Source organism: Anneissia japonica, unplaced genomic scaffold (genome assembly GCF_011630105.1).
Source record: "Anneissia japonica isolate Jap-2015-1 unplaced genomic scaffold, ASM1163010v1 scaffold1587_len1432017_cov164, whole genome shotgun sequence".
In the NCBI taxonomy this organism is placed as follows: domain Eukaryota; kingdom Metazoa; phylum Echinodermata; class Crinoidea; order Comatulida; family Comatulidae; genus Anneissia; species Anneissia japonica.
The window spans coordinates 819,966-828,333 of record NW_022713643.1 but is presented as its reverse complement, the minus strand read 5'-3'; positions in this window follow the sequence as shown (position 1 = coordinate 828,333).

Sequence of the window (8,368 nt, the reverse complement as noted above, 5' to 3'; positions counted from 1 at the left end):
AGAGGAAACTGGCCTACCTCAACAAAATATGCGATTTAAAATTTGATGTTTTCAGGCACTTTCCCGGGTGAAAAGGGCATTCAATGGGGAAAGATTTACCACAGATGGATATTTTCTCCTTGTCCCCCGGTGCTTACGCCACTGCGGAGAATATCTGGCGGCTTAGATCAAATGCGCTATGGACACTTTTTGAAGTGGAGAAGGGGTTGCAGGCCGGGGTATTGCGATATCTGTTCATTATATCTTCCTTTTATTCTTGTATTTATTTTTCTCTTCTCTTTTTCAAAATTTCGATTTCTAGATGGCGGGACATGAGCTTTCCCGACTTCTGACGTGTCTTTAATTACGTTTAAGTTCTTCAAAATTCAAGGTTTTCCACTCTTGAAAACATTAAAATAATTTTTTCCCATTGTTAATACAGTAAATAGGCCTTATGTGTGTATACATACATAAAAAAAGATTGAGTAAGTTGCATACGTAGTTTTTCCATGAATCGATAAATCCCAAAAAGAAAGGGTGGGGGGAGGGGAGGTCCTGTGGTTCTTCCCCGGAAAAATTTTCCTAGTTGGCAGGAAATTAGCTTTCCCGACTGCTGTGGTGTCTTTTAATGACTTTTAAATTCTTCAAAATTCAAGGTGCCCCCACCCTTTGAAAATGATTCAATTAATCAATGAACTCCAAAGATAAAGGGGGTCCGGGTTCCACCGGAAAAATTTTGATTTCTAGATGGCGGGAGATGAGCTTTTCGACTTCTGAAATGTCTTTTAATGACTTTTAAAGTTCTACAAAATTCAAGGTTTTCCCCTCTTGAAAAAGGTCAGGTAAATTTTTCTCATTTTTTATTTTATGTGTGTATACATACATAAACAAATGAGTAGTTGCATGCGTATTCTTTTTTCCATGAATCGATAAATCCCAAAAAGAAAGGGTGGTCCGGGGGTTCTCCCCCTGGAAAATTTTGATTCCTAGATGGCGGGAATTGAGCTTTCCCGACATTTGAAGTGTGTTTTAATGAATTTAATGTTCTTCAAAAAAAAAAAAAAAAAATCAGCTTACGGGTCCTGAAAAGGTAGGTTTAGAATTCTTTTCTTTTTCCCCTTTTTTTTGTTGCCCAAGGGAGGGGTCAGGACCCATGACCCAACTCCCCCAGATCCGCCAATGTGAATTGCGAGAAAATGTAACTCGGTCGGGTACAGGATAAACATTCTCTTTCCCATCTTTTCCTCCTTCTTCCCTTCTTCTTTTTTTGCATTTCCGATCATACAAAAATCTCCAGACATTATATATTTTTCGCCAAAAAGTGGGGGAGCCCGGTTTTTTTTTTTCTGTACGAAACATTTGCATGAAACTCCACTCGGGTTATCTCGACTGACTCAACTCGATAATCTCAATTCTGGAGGTCAAAAGGTCATCAACCAAAGATAAACCTCCACATAACTTCTGAGATACAGGATTGCTGTTCGCTGTCTAATTTTGAAAAAAAACCAAAAAAAAAACATTGCCATGCTAATCTAATGGGTCGTTTAAAACGACATATGTATTATTTGATTTCGCTGAACGAATAGTAAAAAGTGTTAACTATTTGAATTTGAGTTACATACTGTGAACATTTTTATTTTTTAGTTGGCCGCGGTTTTGGATAATTATTTAACCTAGGCCTATGTCATGACGAATTCGAGTCAACTCGGCCCCAAGTAGTCAACTCGGTCCCAATTTACTGTGTACGGTATTTATTGAATATTTACCAAGAGATTTAAATGCAAAGCCAAAATAGGTAGGACCTAACTCAGCTTGGAACTAGGCCGTTCCACTAGGCCCACTAGTTTAGCCTCTTTTGCTCTAGCATTTGATAGGAATGTACTTATTTACCACTGGTACTAGTATAGAAGGGGGTAGGGGCCTACTAGCTGTTGTTGTTGTAGTACGTTTGATAACAAACATACAAGAAGCTCACGGTTAGTTACAGACGTAGCCTACATCCCATAAATCGTAAAGATTTCATAGGCCTGCCGTAGGTAAACATATATAAAGAACAGTAAAGGTAATCTAATAGACTAGAAATTACAAATTGCAAGTGAAGTGCTGCGAAGTACAACTGCATAAAATGTTCTTCGAAAAAAAATATTTTTGCGAGTCAAGTGAAAATAATGAATAATAAAAATATAACAAATAATATGAGCACGACCCATTGTCTATATTAGAACAGCGTTGGTGCCGTGTACAATAGTGTTTTGCTGCAGTGACATCTCTCTGCTGGCGACTCGCTGCTGCTGCTGGTGATGACTCGCTGCTGGCGAATCGATCTGCGCATGTGTATAAAATGGTATTTATTTCCGAAAACACTATGCCAGTCTACAACAAGCGTCGCCTAAATGTAATAATTAGCACGTTGAAATAGGCTAGTAAATAAGCTTAACTGGGTTCGTAAATAATATTGGCCTCAAAATATTGTGGCTGAGACATGAGCCGATTAAACGTAGAAATAGGAAACCTAGAAATATAGTAAAAACGCTGAATAGTACTCTAGGGTCGTGACATGCCGACGTTGGTACGAGTAGGTTAGTCGACAAACGTCGCCCAAAGTAATTGATTTTACCCGGCAGAACGATAGAAGGAAACTCCGCTTATCAGTTGTCTTAGGCGATAGTTTTTTGACAAACAATGACCTTTCAGAGGTCAAATTGCTGTCAAGAATATGAATTGGCTGCTTCGCAGCAAATACTCGAGCGTCACGACATTGCGAAGTGCCTGCTCTTGTTCGTATATCAAACTCGAGTCGAATCAATCCGAGACGACCCGAGTGGAGTTTCATGCAAATGTTTCGTACAGAAAAAAATCTCGTCCGGGACACAACCAATGCGATTTGGACGTCTAAGTAAAGCGGTGACTACGAGTTCCTTGAAAGGCAAACAAATCTTTCAAGCCGGGATAGAGAAGAGAATCAGCCCACTAATGACACATACAGAAAATGGATGAGAACAACGTCACGATTACCAACTGACGCCATGATGGGTGGTTTTCTTTTTAATTTATATTTGATTCAAATGAATGGTTCATAATAATAATATATTATTTCGCGTTGTGTCATTATTTTCATATTAAGTATTACCATTCCATTCGCTAGTCTGTTATGTTTACTGACAATATATTTTGATTTTGATTTAAAGTTCTGCTTTCTGTACATTGCACTATGATTTCTGTTTTAATGTTTTTGACTGAAACCACTTAATGAAATATGTTAAAAGACACTATTGTTTTAAACAAACAGGAATAATACGCTACCTGTATTCAATTGTATGTGACACGGCTATCGTAAAGTTTGAATCTTTGTACTGGAATTGGCTTCTTTACAAAAGAGTACTGAGTATATTTAGTAAATTGTCAGCCTTGGTATTTCTATGTTATCATGACGTTGTCCAAGCTAATTCGCACAAGCCAGCCTATAACGTTACTTGCCTACTTACAGCCTGTTACATGAAGATGTAAAAACGTCATCTTAAAATTAAGACTCGTTTAATTGTGTTGTTTTATCGGCATGTGAAATGTAATTTCAATTAACTGATTCGATGATGTAAGGATTTGTAACTATTGATGTAGGCAAGAGAATTTAAACTTAAGTACTTTGCTTTGTAAATAATTAATAAAATATATAAATGTTATCTGTATTTTAATTATACTATTTGTCAAGTAAGCAATGTAATTTATTGTTAAATTATATATTAAAACATTTTTAACTATTTAACCTTTTTTATATTTAACAATGTTTATATTTAATTATTTTATATTAAACCATTTTTGTATATCTTTGTTATGTTTTTATGTTATGTCTGTCAATGTATGGATTGTTATTGTTATTCAGACAATAAAATTGTCTTGTAATTTGTATTTTGATGTTTACTGTGCTTATTATTTCTTTCTCTGTAAGAAGTTGTTTCTTTGTAGTTGACTCACAACACACTGCCTTCATGTACAATTCTAGTATGTTTGTTTAGCGTCAATGTGTATTATCTGTAAATAAATTTTGTTTAAATAGTTATGAACTCATATCAATTTTCTCTTATACACATCTTCCAGTGAAAGTTAATACAAAATATAACTTATAATAATAATTTACGTTTATATAGCATATTGCGCAGTTCCTCTGTGCGCTTAACATTAGTTGATAAAATAAAAAGCATAATTAGTTAACTATAGGCCTAATAGGCATAAGTTGTAGTGGCAAACAGCGCAAAGTCTCAACGGGTCAACCATTCTTCTCTACCCTGGCGCAATCCTAGTCCGCTCCCTCGGGGCTAGAATAACGCCAGAGGTGTGTTGTTACATACAAGTGTGTGCTTGGAGGCGATTATTTTCCGTGTTATTACAAATATGATTAGTGGTATTGGTAAGATACTGGTACATAATGTGAGATATATCTATTTCTACTTTTGGCATGCGCCCTCACTAATCATACGCTCTCTTATTACTCAGTCCTATTATTATTACGATTATTTTTTATTATTTGATATTGAAATATATATAAACATAAACAATATAAAGTGATTGCAACATTTACCAGAGTATTAGAAGAGTGATTAAATTCACTGTTTGTCATACTTTTTACCCTTGTGAATAAAGATGAATAAACAAATATGGTTTTACAAAACTCTGCTAATATTACAACTTTAACGGATGTGCTTCGCTTGGACTTACTATATCAGTATCCTTCAATTTAAACACTGTTTTTTTTCCGAACTGTCATATATTTTTAATTATTTAAAAGATCATTTGATTTTTTTTACATATTTTCATCTAGTTTTAGGACTTGTGAACAAACACACTAACAATAACATCAAACAGCTCATTCACAAGAAACATAAGCCTAGAATTAATTTTAAAACACCGATTAAATGTCACGTGCTCGTTTTTCCGTCTCTTAGTTCAAGTTCTTCTATGTTAGCCTCCAATGCAAATAATATAAATGCAAACATATTATATAATAATAAAGTTATAACATAAACATTATATAGAAATTGCTACCTTTACCACAGTTACGACAGCATCATATGCGTGTGAGTGTTTCCAATTAGGAAAGTGACTATAAGTTCGCTGCTTGGCATCAGTGGCCAATGTGGATAAAGTTACATTTTATAAATGTGTATTTTTTTTCAATCCTAATATTACAGTTTTAATTGTAAAACCACTTACTGCATTGAATAAAAGTCTAGCATAAAACAATATAAATTTACATTAAATAAAAAAATAGGTCTATATAATTATGTTTTTTTGGAATATTAGTTTTCTACCTCTTTCATTTTTTTAAAGGATAATTTGAAATTCACATATTTTTACTTATTTTCCCTCTAATTTAGACTTTAAACACACTAAAAATTATAATGTTGAACTGATCATTTATAAGGAACGTAATATTTCAATTTCAATAAATATACTGATTTAAGTCAAAGTTAAGACTCAAAATTTATTTGACTTAAACATGTGACATGCCTAAATAATATGGTCATGATGACATCACAATTATCATGACCATATGTAGGCATATCATGACTATATATGGGTATCCAACAGGATTTTGCCTAATATGGTCATGATGACATCACATCATGACCATTATAGGCACATCATGACTATATGGGCATATAACAGGTGCACATTTTTGGTCAAACAAAATGTGATAATCTGGACATGTTAGTCTCTGTTAATTCAACGAACAGTGAATTTCATTACTTTTGCCGGTGTGTTCAAGGAATGGTGAATATCTGTAATTCATTGAAGCGCCTCTCTGGCATCCAAATTGTTTCATTTTTATATTTGTTCAATGGTTATTTTGTTATTATAATGATATTTTTATTATATTATATAACACCATCTTAGAGGAAATTTTTGTTTTCTAATCGCCCGAATATAACCTGATGCGTTTTGGCAATCAATTTTTCTTTCTTTTTTTCACCCCCCTAAATCCGCTATTTAAAATCACATTAAGTTTGATCTAAATTTGATTTAAATAAATTAAATATAAAGGTACATTGTAATCGATCTATAGCAACAATTTTAAGGGCCTGTTATTGGCAAATTCGTGGCTCTCTTTAATTAGAATGAATTAAGTGACATTGTTAGGTAACACAAACTGGCGTTAAAACAAACCTATGAAATTTTAATAAATGATTTTTATCTAAACTTTCTAAATTCGCCTCTGAATGTTATTGTCGCAGTACTTAAAGCAATAAATCAATGTTGCTATCAGAGTTATCTTCTTCATTCTCATATGCAACCTAACTCCAGAGTAACTTTGAAGAAGTCTCTGCAACACTGGCTTGAAATGACCCGAATGATCACATCGAGCATTTATATATGGCGCTCTACATAAAGAACACTGCAGCAAATAGGGCTCAGTATAATTCAAGTGGGCAATAATTTAATTAAAGTACAGTATTTAATTTATATTCCAAAGAAATCCAAGAGATAGAACCTCCACTTCAGGTGCCAATTTTATGGTCAAACAAAATGTGATAATCTGGACATGTTAGTCTCTGTTAATTCTACGAACATTGAATTTCATTACTTTTGCCGGTGTGTTCAAGGAATGGTGAATATTTGTAATTCATTGAAGCACCTCTCTGGCATCCAAATTGCTTCATTTTTTATATTTGTTCAATGGTTGTTTTGTTATTATAATATTTTTAATAATAATAATAATAAAAATAATAATTATTATTATTAATGGTGGCAATAATTTTAATTATAATATTTAACTATAAATAAATTAATTAATAACTATAATAATAATAAGAGTAATTTGTATATATCTTTCCTTATATTTATATTTTTCTATCTAGTTTTATTCCCATTTTTTGTCAAACTACAATTTGTAATTGATCATTTGTAATTTGCAGATTGCGATTAAAGAGTATTTGTATTTGTATTTGTAATTGCAAATAATCTGTAAATTGAGAAACCAAGGTGTTTACTGATGTAAATATGGCCTGGTCTATACTGTAATAAAGGAGAAGTTGTTTAATCAATATTAGTTGCTTTTTGAAGTGTGTAACACTTATAATAAAATTGACCAGATTTGTTATATTTTGAAAGTTTATAAACTAAGTTTATTAAGAATAGGCCTAATATAATTTGAACAACTGAACAGTGGTTTTCAAGTTATATATATTTTCAACACAAATATTATTTTCTTTGGCGGTGGGGGTGGGTGGGGTGTAAAAATGTATATGCCTTTTTACTGTATTTTAACTTTTGTATAGGTATTAATGCATTCAGAGAGTACTGTTAGAAAAAGCTGCCATTCATTGTATTCGCCGCCGGTAAACAAGCCGCAAATTTAATTAGATATTTTTATAATTGTTTATAGACCGCTCTCTATGTAGCAGTGTCTTTATTGTCTTGTGGTTTATTCTTGTCGGGCGGTGGCATGGCCAATACTTATTCAATCAATGGGTGTATTAGGTACAATTATACTTTCTAATTGATGTAGGCATTGCAACAAAGGGGTTCCAGGATATTACGAGAAGAAGCTTCCAAAACTCGCATGTGAACGATTTTCTGTAGTCACTGCTTTACTTAAACGTCCGAGACCAAAACGGCCGAAACGGATACATCTGCAAATATTAGGATTTCTTTCAGTGGATGCTTAGTTTATTTTGTCATTCTTGATCGGATTTTCTCTACTTTTCTTTTTTTAATTTTATGTTGCTTTGCATTATGTGGCCGTTTTCTGTTTTTATGGGGTTTTTTTCATTTTCCTCTTCAAATATATATATATGCTGTCTCTTATACACATCTAGATGTGTATAAGAGACAGATTTATGCTACCAGCTATCTATGCTATTTCAATAAACAAACGGTGGGTGATATGAAATGGAGGATTTTAAATTTTTAGTTTGTTGACCTAGAAATGCCTTGGGCAAAACATTTGTGCCACCCGCTGCCCTTGTACCTGTCTCTTATACACATCTAGATGTGTATAAGAGACAGCTTTAAAAGTCATTAAAAGACATTTCAGATGGCAGGAGTTGAGCTTACCTGACTTCTGAAATGTCTTTTAATGACTTTTAAAGCTGTCTCTTATACACATCTAGATGTGTATAAGAGACAGACCCAGTGTTTCCTTTCATTCTTTATAGAAATCCAGACTATGCCGAAAGGGGCAAAAGCATCGTCGAGGAAGAGGAAAAGAGTGAAACGCTCGACTCAAAACCAAGGAAGCGAAGAAAGGCAAGGCGTAGAGTTAGACTACAAAAAGCTCGCAGCAGAATTATTTACGCTTCAAACAGAGGCGGGGAAAACTGAACAGACACTTTCCATCCCCCCTCCAGCCACACCGTCATTGCAACAATTGCCAAGCGTAGACACTGAACTA